This window comes from Oryzias melastigma, linkage group LG7 (genome assembly GCF_002922805.2).
Source record: "Oryzias melastigma strain HK-1 linkage group LG7, ASM292280v2, whole genome shotgun sequence".
NCBI classification, from domain to species: Eukaryota; Metazoa; Chordata; class Actinopteri; order Beloniformes; family Adrianichthyidae; genus Oryzias; species Oryzias melastigma.
The window spans coordinates 29,098,563-29,112,625 of NC_050518.1; the positions used below are offsets into that span (position 1 = coordinate 29,098,563).

General features: G+C 40.4%; 1 long non-coding RNA gene across 1 annotated transcript; it reads right to left on the minus strand.

The window, feature by feature from the left end:
* Positions 1-10,173: 10,173 nt before the first annotated feature.
* LOC112158954 lies at positions 10,174-10,774 on the minus strand. Its single transcript, XR_002921398.2, has 2 exons — positions 10,598-10,774; positions 10,174-10,503 (listed from the first exon to the last, which is right to left on the minus strand). It is a non-coding gene; the product is annotated as an uncharacterized LOC112158954 (long non-coding RNA).
* Positions 10,775-14,063: the final 3,289 nt, after the last annotated feature.

The following is a 14,063-nucleotide window of genomic DNA, read 5'->3' on the forward strand; positions in this document are numbered from 1 at the left end:
AGTTACAATGGAGTTACATAGTTACAGTGCTGCCACAGAATAGAGTTTTAGCAGAGTAGATACAGTATGATGAGGATTTGATCTTTAGAAATCAATTCAACTGCTTAAGAAATTGAAGAAAATTATCTTTTTAAAGCATAGATAAATGAGTATTGCTATTTCAGAGTTTTGGGTGATTGATCTGTTATCCCAAAGCAGCAGAATTAACTCTGTTATTAACTTCACAGATTCCCATGGGTTATGCTGTGAAAGTGAATATGGATTTACTGAGATTTTGAATTCAGATCTTGAAGCAGCTTCTCAAAAGTCTAATCAAACTCCATGTTTTTTTTTTTTTTTTTTTTTTTTGTCATTGAGTTAACAATTACCTCTGGTTTCCATGGAAACATATGCATGTCTGCATCTCGGCTCTTGGCAAATTAACACAAGCATCCGTAACAAATGTGTACCATTCAGCTCCTGCTCACTCAAACACAAAGGTTAAGAAAGGTGAGGAAAGCAAATCAGCTTTTGGCTTGACTTTCTTTACCGTAGTCAAGTCAAAAGCTGAAATTTGGGGATTAAAAAGTTCTCCAGCATGACCGTAACTCAACATGGAAATCCTGCAATGTGGATTTTAGAATACTCAACTCAAACATTAGCTTTGTCTGAGAACATTTTGCAACAATATGTCAAAAATGTAAAGGTTATTAACAATGTTGAGGTTGTAAAAGATCAAATCACTGCCATCAATGAGCTCTGAAGACCTCTTTGATAAACAAGGACAATCAAAAGTCTTCTTATTGAATCAAAAGACAAAAATATGTCTGTTGGGAAACACGCCTGTTAGACTGCTTGTTGAAGACATGCAGATAAAATCCATTAACAATTTGACTCCGTCTGCTTAAGCTTCAAAACAGATGTTTGACATGAAACTCATTAAGTTGAATGTTGGTGCAAATTCCAACAACAGTGAATAGTTTTTCTAATGCTCCTGTAAAGGTTTTAGCTTCACTATAAACAAAAAGCCTTTTGCAGCTGGAGTAAAAAATAAAAACTAATTCTTAAAAAAACAGTTTCAAAGCTTCGTCTAACACACTGACATGGATCCTTAAGTTTATTATAAGTACACACAATAATCAACACAATGTTGGTTTATTTTAAATGTCCATCCATCCATCCATCTTCCTCCGCTTCATCCGGGACCGGGTCGCGGGGGCAGCAGTCTAAGCAAAGATGCCCAGACTTCCCTCTCCCCGGCCACTTCCTCCAGCTCCTCTGGGGGGACTCCAAGGCGTTCCCAGGCAAGCCGAGAAACATAGTCTCTCCAGCGTGTCCTGGGTCTTCCCCGGGGCCTCCGCCCAGTGGGACATGCCCGGAACACCTCACCAGGGAGGCGTCCAGGAGGCATCCGGACCAGATGCCCGAACCACCTCAACTGGCTCCTCTCGATGCGGAGGAGAAGCGGCTCTACTCCGAGCTCCCTCCGGGTGACTGAGCTCCTCACCCTATCTCTAAGGGAGCGCCCAGCCACCCTGCGAAGAAAACTCATTTCAGCCGCTTGTAGTCGGGATCTCGTTCTTTCGGTCACGACCCAGAGCTCATGACCATAGGTGAGTACAGGAACAAAGATCGACCGGTAAATTGAGAGCTTTGCCTTCTGGCTCAGCTCTCTTTTCACCACAACGGACCGGTACAGCGACCGCATAATAGCGGACGCCGCTCCAATCCGCCTGTCGATCTCACGTTCCGATCTTCCCTCACTCGTGAACAAGACCCCAAGATATTTAAACTCCTCCACCTGAGGCAGGAGCACTCCACCCACCGAGAGAGGACAAACTACCTTTCTCCGGTCGAGAACCATGGCCTCAGACTTAGCGGTGCTGACCCTCATCCCAGCCGCTTCACACTCGGCTGCAAACCGCTCCAATACATGCTGGAGGTCCCGGTTTGATGGAGCCAACAGAACAACATCATCTGCAAAAAGCAGAGATGAAATCCTGTGGTCCCCAAACCAGACCCCCTCCGGCCCCTGGCTGCGCCTAGAAATTCTGTCCATAAAGACTATGAACAGAACCGGTGATAAAGGGCAGCCCTGCCGGAGTCCAACATGCACCGGAAACAGGTCTGACTTACTGCCGGCCATGCGAACCAAGCTCCTGCTCCGGTCGTACAGAGACCGGACGGTTTAAATGTGTTTCAGTATTTAACCCTGTTGGGTCTGTAGTTTTGTTATATTGAAGCTTGTATTTTGCCTTTTGGGGGTAAAATAAAACATCCCTGTGTCCTTTTGCCTTTCTGCTTGGTCCTTAACATCAATCTTAAACTTTTAGCAGACTAAAAGTTTTGATTCATTTTAGCTAAAACATGGAAAATTTAACAACATATTTTGTGTATTCTCCTAATTATACTTTTGTTTCAGTTTTTTAATATGTCCACCTCCCGATCAGTCATGGATTACACATATATAATTTGCATTGGGCCTCCTGTCATCCCTTTTCAACATGTTTACCATAAGGAAAGCCTGTGAACCCCTCCCTCAATAGTCCTGAGGGTATATTACCATCATCCACAGACTGATGCAACAGGATCACTTCATCTGTAAATCTGTTTTCTCAACATTTTTTACTCCCTTTAGAGGATTTGTTTTACCAAGAGCTCTTAAAGATTCCAAAGTGATGCAGTCTAATGCATTCTTTGTGATTTGTTCTTTTTTTACATGATTTTTATTACTAAATCCACAGAGCAATTTTTAAAAAGGCTGCAGTGAAGTCTTCACAAGCCAATGACAGCGATTGCTATCAGTTCTGCCCGAGCCTGGGGAGCGAGCTAACTAGCTCCGAGCTCGCTAAACTATCCACCAGGCGGCTGGTTAGCATAGCCGTCGATCAGCTCCATGGGCTCTGTGACAGGCTGGCGACCTGTCATGTGTGTATCCTGCCTTCTCCCAACAGTAACAGGGACATTTTCTGTGAACCTCGCAGCCTTAAGATAATGGATTTAAAAAAGGATGGAAGTTCATGGCAAATATCCTTGCATCGAGCGGCCATACTGAATGTTTATTTCTACTCTTTGATCTTGTCACTGAAATTTTGACGTCCCCAAAGCTGAGTCCTTGATTGCAAATCAACCTCAACGCGCCACGCCCGATGCTCCAATAGCGCTACACCCGATGCCCTAATTGCCTAGAAACCTATCCCAAGGATAAAACTAATCCTAATCTAAGACTAATCTTAACCTAATCTAAATTTAAACAAATCTAATTCTAAGAATTCTGAAAACTCCAGTCTGTTATACATTTATTTTTGGAAATCGCATTTTTAATCGTGATTTTGTTGGGAAATGAATTTTGTCTGAAGCCAGCCTCTAGTGGTCATTTGAGGAACAACAGCTTTTCTTGGTTTGTATCAACTCTGCTATTATTGATTTAGCTAAAGGTGAATCCTTGGACCCCACAGATCTGTGGTTGTCAAAGTTCTCAAGAATATAACTTAGATCAATTGTGACACAGTTTCACGCCTCTGTCTTTGTGTTTGTGCCTGAAATTTTCTTTACACAACTCATCCTCAGAGTTTAATGATTCATGTCGGCTTCCTTCCTCCTCCGCTCCTCTGTCTGGATCGTCTTTCTGGTCGGAAAATGTTTCTCTTGCTCAGACGCTCCGTTATCAGTCCTGTTTACAGACAAACAGCACATTCCAGGGAAGGAGACCGCCCGGCATGCAGAACCAGATCTGAGCAGAAACTCTGCAGCTGGAAGGTCAGGAGGAGACGAAGGGGTGGGATTATGACGGGATGGGGGCGAGCAAAAGAAAACATCAATCAGAAAATGATTAGAGGACTCAGATTGACTACAAACAATAACTGGATGGGAGTGGCGTGATGAGGACAAATGTTGGAGGCCAGAAAAGGGATCAGAAGGCACACAAGAGGAAAGTGTTGACTGTGGTGTGTGTGGGCAGAAGTTTTCAAGAGAGCATTAGAAAGTGTGAAGCAGATGAAACCACAGATAGGGAAGATGAACACTCACCACAAGCAGATGGTAAAAAAAAAAAAAACTTAAAGAAACCAGAGAAAGTTGAGGAAGTGACGTGGTTTCGGAGAAAAAGGGAAGGATGGAGGCCGGGGACTTCTAGTTTATCCATCAGTTTGAGGACATAATCATCTGGCACGCCCAGGTCAGAGGTCATCACACCAGAGAAGTTGACATAGTTTACACCCTCAGAGTAAACAATGAAAAGACACGTGGATGCTTTGAGCTCCAGCGGATGTTAAAAAAACTGCTCAAACACAAAAGCAGAAGTATTTTAATTTAAAGCTTTGAACACCTTCAAGCAAGAAAAAAAAAATCAACAACCAGAGCAGTGAGCAGTTTGGAGATCAAAGCCTGGGAGGGGCTCTGCTTTGACTGTGTGATGGCGTCTTAAACACAGAAAATCTGAAATTATTTTGTCTTTCTGTTTGCTTTTATCTTTATTTACAGCACAGTTGAAATATAGCAACAGGTTTGCAATAACATATGTTGGATCATAATCATATGATCATAGCACAATGTTTTTAGATTACAAATTAAATTTGCCCATTTTGTTTTTTAAAAAAATCAGCGATGCAGCGGGCTATTAGGTATTACAAATAAAAGACTTAAAACTTACTTTGACCAGTTATCCCATTTTATTGGATAAGATATCTGCCAATTTCGAAAGTTGGCCTACTTTTATTGAGGTGTCTGAGTATTATCTGTTTATTTCTTAATTAGAATTCTAACGAGTCTGAATTCCTACACTACCCACTACATTTTGTGTTGCTGTCAGAATTTACAAATCCAAAATCGAATGCACTAGAAATTTCCCAGAGGTCTCTGCAAAAAACCTGTATGCGTCAATGCTCACTACAGGTGAATATAGACCACAATGCATTGCGTTTAAACATTATTGGTGAACAAACATTTATTTTAAATATTATTTTTTCCTTAAACCATCCACGTTTTCCTCATCAGAACACAATGGATTCATAAATAGTCTTCATAAAATGCTTGTATTGAAAAGGTTTTTACTTTGTGAAATTGGTGATGTTGTAGGTACCATGTGTTCAGCCTGCCAGATTGGTTTGGGGGCTTGCGACATCGCAATATTTGATTGGCTGTCAGATTGCGATTGGTCCGGACCATTGATATATGTTACTGGATATTGGCCATGACGTGATATAGAACATGACACACATGCGCTATTACTATGCATGGAGTCTTCCTGAGTAAAGAACTTACAAGGTCAGAACAAGTATTCAAAGAATCACAAAATTGGATGTAAGGTTTTGCAATCAACTGCCAAAACCACGACAACAAAATAATCTGATGGAGAGGTATAATCACAGGATAGTAATCACATTTTAATAGAGAGAGATCAGGCTGGGAGGCGACACGTGGGTTGTGGTGAGTATGCTAGTTCAGTTCATTGTTGATATATACTGTATATTCTTTTAATATTTTAATTCTTGTCTAATGTTATTTGCATGTGGGACCAAAACAAAAACTGATGGAAATTCACATTGATCTCATATAAAATGTTCGGCTAAGATGTACATTGCTGCATCGCCCACTCATATTTTAAGTCCGTCCGAGGCTAAATATTGTTGTTGCCCCCCCCCCTTTTTTTTTTAATTAAGTGACTATTTGCACATCATTTTCTAAATACGTGCAGCCAGTGTTGAAGTTCTCTCTTGGCAGCACAGACCGGAGCTACCGTAGTGGGACGTCATCATTAGTTAGGGATCAGGGACGGAATACGGACATAGCCTATAAAATTTTTCTTTTTTGAACTAGCTGGTACTTTCTGTTTAAAACGTTGGGGAAGGGATCATTCAGTCCAATTCTTGTGTACAGTAAATAATGTCAACATGGAACAAACCAATGCAAAAGTGGGTGGTACCATGATCCAAGTAAACTATTTTATGTTTTTCTAGTCCTTTAAGAAAAAACAAATTAAAGTGACTCTTGAGAAGTAAACTGAATTGAATTGAGTTTAGGCCAAACGTGAATGTTTATGAACATTCAAAACTGGTAAGAGAACACCTGAAAACACATTACAATCTCCAGCTTAGAATGATTTTACACTATTGTTTTCTGTATAAACCGTTTGTTGTCTTAGCTAAGCTCTGCACACTCCCACTAAAGGCCCACAACTCTGCTTAAGACCGGCATTTAAAATGTAAAAAAAGCAGGTAAAAATGTAATACCGCTCTGGATTCTGGGTGTTCTCAGTGTATGCATGTTTATCTTAATCGAAATCCTTTATTATTATAAATTATGTATATATATATATACATTTTTTGTAAGTTAACAGATGGGCTGTACAGAAACTTTATTTTGAAGGGTTATAAAAAGAAGTGTTTTATTTCTTCTTCCCAAATTGATTTCATGAATGGTGGATGAATGTGACACGTGGGTGGAGAAACCTGGACAACACTTAATGTGCTGCATTTGAGGACTAAACACCTGCGGGAAATTCGACACTGATTTTTAAGAAATACATAAAAAATGTGAACAAACATCATTTTTGTGTGAGGGTGCCATTTGCCTGTCCTTGATGTTTTTAATATTAGAATGACGTCATCAACAACATTTTTATCTAGGGTTTCATCAACTAAATATCTTCTCATTCTCTAAACACACTTTTCTAACTCTTAATGGACTATACATTTGAAAAAAACGAAAGCTCTCCAAACTTACAGGAAAAATGGTTCTCGAGTATTCTCTGTTCTAGGAAACTGACGTGCTAGTAAATGTCTGCTTCCTGTTGCTTATGCCGAAGAAGGATCATCCTTTACCTTTGTTTTTGTTTGTAGAGAAACTTAAGTGTCGTCACTAAACTACTGTGACCCTTCTGCTGCTGCTCGTTTTGCTTTTTGGGTTGGTGTTGGTTTCCCATGGGTTCACTTTGAGAAACTTTAGCCCACTGTCCTAAATCTCTGGTGTTGTTGGACAAATGCAGGCATGCTGAAAAGGGTTTAACTGTCTTTTATCAGTATTTGTAGACTACACATTACATAGTGCTGCGGGAAGATCATATCTCCTAGCAACGACAAGCCTTTAAGCCGTCAGCCGTCATTATGGAAATCACCCACCCAGTAGCTTGGAGCCATAACTCTGGTTCCATCCTGAAAAAAAATAAATAAATAAGGAAAAAGCTCATCAGAAGTGAATGTTCAGCACTGCTGTACGATGTTACTTAGCTGCAAGGCGTTTCCATGGCAACACAAGAAAACACAGGGAGGGGGTCACCAAAGGTCAGCACATGCTCCACTGGCTGACTTCCTGACATGCCAACATATGGCTGCCAGACAGACACATTCCTTCAAGACCAGACACTGGTACCAACCAGGAGGCACTGACCCCACTGGAGATCCTCCTGCGTTTTCGTACGGATATGTTGTAGATAGTAAACCTGTGCGATATTTATCAACTCCACCAGCTGGCCCTGATTCACTTACCTTCCCGATCTCCTCTGGCTTTACACGACTACCTCTGGTAAAATTCGTGTTTGCATTTCAATCTGAAAATAGCAGAAGCTCAGAGGAGGGGAAGCGTTTCCTACGGTTTAGGGTAATATAAACTTTTCTTGATGATAGAGGTGGGGCATGGAAAAGGGATTGCAAGTTGAAGGAAAACTTTATGGTTTGCAGATGTTTGTGCGTTCATTGTTGGTGCTTTAGGGGCCGTCCAGTGAGAATATAGGCTTTCCTTTGGTATGGGGACACCCGCTTTTTAGTGGGATTTCCCTGAAGCGGCTTCCCTCCCTGCATGAGTCATTAACTGTACGTCGTGGAGACGGATGGTCAGCCAAAAGGGAATTACGGGGGAAGGAATGAGTCAGCCCCAGTACCTGAATTAGAAACAGTTTCCAGAAAGTCATTAACAGATGGGAGCGATAGAAAACCAAACTATGGGAACCAGCGGAGTCGACGGAAAACAAGTCATCAACGCTGCAGTTTAGTTGAAACGATGAGAGATGGAAGTCGAATAAAGATATTTACCCCTTAACTACAAACACATGGGTCCAATTCAACAACCTGAGTAGGAAAACCTTTTTAAAATGTTATAATCTTATATAATCATCTAAATCCATCAATATAGACCAAACTATTGTCTGATTTTCTTTAGAATCCACCTTTCATGATAACTTTGTATTTGAAGTCTCACTCCAACTATATTTTCTTCTGTTCCTAAAAGCTTTACCAGATAAATCTGCAAGACTTTGAGCACCGGCTATCCTGAGGGAAACTTTGGAGGGAACCAGCAACTAGATAACATGTCAAAGTAAAGGCCCGGGGGCCGGATCCGGCCCGCCGAGTAATTATGTGCGGCCCTCCAGATCATGTTATTTTATTGCTATTAATGACTCGATGTTATCTTGCGCTCATTTCTAACTTATATAATTTTGAGAAAATATATATTAATGGAGAGTAAACTACTGAAAGTTATTTAAAGTTTAAGTTGATTTATTCTGGAATTATATTATTGACTGTTTTTATTTATAATAATGCTAAAAAGTTATGTTTTTTTAAATTTAGTTTTAATGTGTTCAATAAATGTTTATCTTGTTCGGCCGCAACCTAGGGTGTGCTTTGGATTTTGGCGCCCTGTTTAATTGAGTTTGACTCCCTCGTACTAGATGGTACGCTTAGTCTTTCACCCTTATAACCAGGTTAGATGACAGATTTGGCACGTCAGTTTCCTCTGGCTTCGCCCTGCTCAGGCATAGTTCACCATCTTTCTGGTCCTATCACATGCACTCAAGCTCCACCTCCCCAATGGGGCAGGTGAGACGGGCCAGTGGTCCGCCCGGGGCCGAGCTCAGCTCGGGATCACACCTCAGTCGGCGCATGCCGGCTCTCACTTTCACTGCTCCACTGGGTTTTGTTCAGGACCCTCTGGCTCAACTGTGTTAGACTCCTTGGTCCATGATTTTGCATAGAATAAGCCCTTTAATTATGATTATACTGTTTGTTCTTAGCTAAAATCAAACATCATGTTGTTTTTTAAGACATTTCCTGCAGCGCAGCAGGAGCTTATCAAAAATGCTCATCCGCAGGACTGTTGGCACTGGAGTTAGATCAGCTAATTTTCCCATCAGCCCTTTGTTTACGTCCTCCCATTAGCTTATAGCACCTCACAAACTCAAGCTAACATTAGCATAGCAAAAAAATAAAACAAACACCAAAAGAAGCAATATCAAAGCCATCCAGTCATACAGTTTTAATACAAATTTCAGTTGAGACAAGGAAAACAAAGTTGTTAATGGATCTATGTGTCTGCAGGTGAATGCTTCAGAACTATAAGGGCAGAGGGAGCTTTTGGCTCCGCCCATGTCAGGCGCTGCATCAAAAATCTGAGCGGTGAGAAATATCAGGTTTTCATCTGCTTTGGATCCATCACAATGTGAATAAAGATCCTATCTTTTTTTAGACATGTCCCCCATTATAAGAGAAATGCTACAGGAACATGTTAAAAACATAAAAACACAATTTTCATTAGAGTGGATGTTAACATAAATATGAACATTTCAAAATGAGATTTTATTAAACGTGTGTAAATCTTTTGGAGCTTGTCATTTTTTAAGTAGCTTGCAAGCAAAAAAAGTGTGGTACAAACAATTACAGAAAGCATTTTTTATTTTATTTTTGTTGTTGTCTTGTCTACACTACGACGGAGTATTAGGGCCAAAAAAAAAGTAATATTACCACTTTTTTTCTCGTAAATTTGCGACTTTTAATCTCGTAAATTTACGAGAAAAAAGTCGTAACTGCTAAATTACGAGAATAAAGTCGTATATTTATGACTTTAAAAGTCATAGGATATATTTACGGCTTTTAATCTAGTAAATTTACGACTTTTAATCTTGTAAAACGAGATTAAAAGTAGTAAATTTACGAGAAAAAAAGTTGTAAATTTCCGAGAAAAAAAGTCATAATATTACTCGTAAATCTACGAGATTTAAAGTCGTAAATTAATGAGAAACAAACCCAAATGAGTCTGTTTATCAGAGCTGACGTGGAGTATCTTGTGAAGATTTATTTCCAGATCGCTGTTAAAAACAAAGAAATTTTGAACCTTATGGTGATTCAAAACTAAATTATTTCCTGGTTCGGTGTCGGTAGTGTAGAGTTTCATATGTAAATAAAGAGCTCAGAATAATGCATGTTTATCAGGTCCGTCACTTTATTTTGCCTTTCATTTCCCAGAAGCCTTTTCGCCACCTTACGTCACATGACAACCAAAGGAGAATGTAAACAGAGCTCCGGACCTCCCCATCTCCAAATGAAACATCCCATCTCAACACAAAACAACACTGAGAAATGACAGTTGTCTGTTACATTAGCACAAGAACATTGAAAATTCAGAAAACTAGTCCTCTTCAGACGGAAGCATCACAGAGTTGGAGGAGATCTGGTCTGTCGCGGAGGACGAAATGACTGGAAGTGAACAGCTGCGCGGATATCGACGGCTTCGTCAACGTAATCTGCAGAGATCCTGCAAGCCACCATCAACGAATAAAACATTAATAAACTGTAAATCAAATAAAGAAACTTCCAAACACTTGAAATATTTTAAACATTCAGTTTACCTGATGAAATCCAAGACGTTTTTCACATTTTGGTCGGCCTGCTTCAGCGCACGGCATAAATTCGCTGGACTGTAGGCTCCCCTCGACTTCAATATATTTACGAGAAAAAAAGTCGTAAATTTACGAGAAAAAAGTCGTAAATTTACGAGATTAAAAGTTGTAAATTTACGAGAAAAAAACTCGTAAATTTACGAGAAAAAAAGTCGTAGTATTACTCGTAAATCTACGAGATTTAAAGTCGTAAATTAATGAGAAACAAACCCAAATGAGTCTGTTTATCAGAGCTGACGTGGAGTATCTTGTGAAGATTTATTTCCAGATCGGTGTTAAAAACAAAGAAATTCTGAACCTTATGGCGATTCAAAACCAAATTATTTCCTGGTTCGGTGTCGGTAGTGTGGAGTTTCATATGTAAATAAAGAGCTCAGAATAATGCGTGTTTATCAGGTCCGTCAGTTTATTTTGCCTTTCATTTCCCAGAAGCCTTTTCGCCACCTTACGTCACATGACAACCAAAGGAGAATGTAAACAGTGCTCCGGACCTCCCCATCTCCAAATGAAACATCCCATCTCAACACAAAACAACACTGAGAAATGACAGTTGTCTGTTACATTAGCACAAGAACATGGAACATTCTGAAAACTAGTCCTCTTCAGATGGAAGCATCACAGAGTTGGAGGAGATCTGGTCTGTCGCGGAGGATGAAATGACTGGAAGTGAACAGCTGCGCGGATATCGACGGCTTCATCAACGTAATCTGCAAAGATCCTGCAAGCCACCATCAACGAATAAAACATTAATAAACTGTAAATCAAATAAAGAAACTTCCAAACACTTGAAATATTTTAAACATTCAGTTTACCTGATGAAATCCACGACATTTTTCACACACGGTCGGTCTGCTTAAGCTCACGGCATAAATTCGCTGGACTGTAGGCTCCCCTCGACTTCAATATATTTACGAGAAAAAAACTTGTAAATTTACGAGATTAAAAGTTGTAATATTATTTATTTTATTTATTTTTTTGGTGGCCCTATTACTCCGTCGTACTACACAAATCCCGTATCAGACTGAAAAAAAACCAACATAACCCAAAAATCAAAGTTTGAAATGAATCGTTAGGAAAGTGAATTGTTACATTCAGCAAAGATACTGAATGACAACAAGGAAAAAAAAAAAAAAAAAAACTTGTTTTAAAGTCCCCCTATGACATTTTTGTTTCATTTTATAAAAATGTTCCCAATAGTGTTTAAGTATGATTAGGACGTTTTTAAATAAAATCCCACAACCTTAATGTGTTATAAAGCCATTTTTCATGTTGATCTGAACCCTCTGTTTCCAAAATCTCCTCTGAGGGGGCGTGGCTTTTGGAGCTGAGCTAAGTAGCCCCCCCTGTAGCTCTGTGTCTCACAAGCATAAATCTACACCGCGGCTACATAAAAACATCCATCAATCTGGGTAATGTCCAGCCGTATGGTTCTGATCCAGATGTCAGCTGGACGAGGAAGTGAAGATCTTCATGGACAGAACTTCCTCCAAAATCCTGATTCTTTCTCCTTCCAGTTCACCAAAGACTCTTTTAGCTAATTATGTTTATTGACGTTGCTGTGATCAATACATTCAATCATTGGTTTCTCAGAGTTCTTGATAAAATAATCAAAGCTAACATCAAAATGGCCCTGCGACAGACTGGCGACCTGTCCAGGGAGTACCCCGCCTTCGCCCATCAGTAGCCGGGATAGGCTCCGGCACCCCGCGACCCCGAAAGGGAAGGAGCGGTCTGGAAGATGAATGAATGAATAACATCCAAATGCTCTTTCATTGATTTACAATCCTTTCCAACTGCGGTCAAATGAGCCGCCGTTCACATTTCCGTGGTCACATCAAGAAGCTCCGTGGAGTCTGGTGGAGATTTTCCAGCGTTCTCAGTCCTGCTACCGTAAGTATTGGATGAAACTCACACCAAAAATCCAGTGATGCTGATTTGACCACAGAAATGTGAACGGCGGCTCATTTGACTGCAGTCAATGTGAAGATACCATCTTCTCTTCTCCAGAACCTGAACTAGACACTAGGAACAGATGAGGGTTTAGTGCATGTGCAGCAGAGCTGTTGATGGAAAGAAGATCATTCATTCAAACAGAGTCTGTCCAAGACAGTTTGATTGATTTAAAAGGAGAAATACTCGGAAATGCAAAAACAAACTTTTACAATTGTTCTTTTTCAGAAGAAAAATACATACATGTTCAAAACTAAATTAAAAACAATTTTCATTAGAGGGGGACTTTAAAGGAGAAAAAAATATTATTTCTTTCTTGCACAAAGTTTTTTCAACAATTAAGTTAGTTTACAAAAACATCTCTTGGTAAAGTGTTCTCCTTCAATAAGAATTCTTGGGAAGCCCATTTTTCTGACCCCATTGGCAGATGTTTTTTTGTTTTTTTAAAGAACATTTCTATAGGGGGGCCTGTTTTGGCAGTGCATCCCTAATCTTTACAGGTTCAGGGCAGATTTGTTCACACCAACATCAAACTGTAAACTTTGACGACCTTCAGAATGTGAGAACCATCCAATCGTTAGGTTCGCAGCCGTTCACAGCTCGCCGTTGTAGTGGGAGCTGAACCCCCACACGCAGGAGGCGAGCTGTTATGAAAGCCTTGAAAAAGTGATACAGAGCCACAATAATCAGAAAGAGATAAGGGTGAGGCTTGGATGCACTAAGACCTGAAGATGTATGTCAAATTTTTCATCAATTGGGTCTGCTTTTGCAAAGTGTGAATTTTCTCAACAAAATACAAGTGTTTCCCCTGTTGCTTCTGTCTTCAATGTCTCGTTTTATTGTTGTTTTCTAAAACTGTCGACTATGGAGACAGGCTGAACAACAAGCTGAAGATTAAAAGTCTGTGTTTGACAGGAACACCTATTAGCCTCACATGCAGTCAATCCCAGTCAAAGACTGTTCCTGTTTTCACATTCTTTGAGACCAGACAGTCGTGGTTCTTTCTCTTCCTTCTTTTCATTCTTTTTATCGCTCGGAAGGACTGAGAGCTCTTTGGAGAACTTCTTTCATACTGTGCCGGTCCACTCAAATGAAGCCATTGTGTGAGGAAACATGCAGCCCAGCTGCTCGGACACACAGCGGAGCTCTGAAGAATTGGATGCAGTTTGTTCTCTCATGGGTTTGTGAAATGTGGTGTGTCAGCTCCACCGGGCATTCATCAGGAGGCTTCCACACAGGTCCTTCAAGCGTGCACGTCTGCCAAAACAACCTCTCCAAACATGTTCCTCACATCCATGAAAGTGCAGTTTGGAATTTTGTGGAGGACGGAGCGTCACTGAAAACAATTACAGGAGCGGGAATGTGGGGCGGGGTTTCGAGGAGGAGGAGGCACAGTGGCGAAGAAGAATGTCTGAGTGTGTGAAAGACAGCAACTGAGACTCTTTCATTCGCATGAATGTGAAAG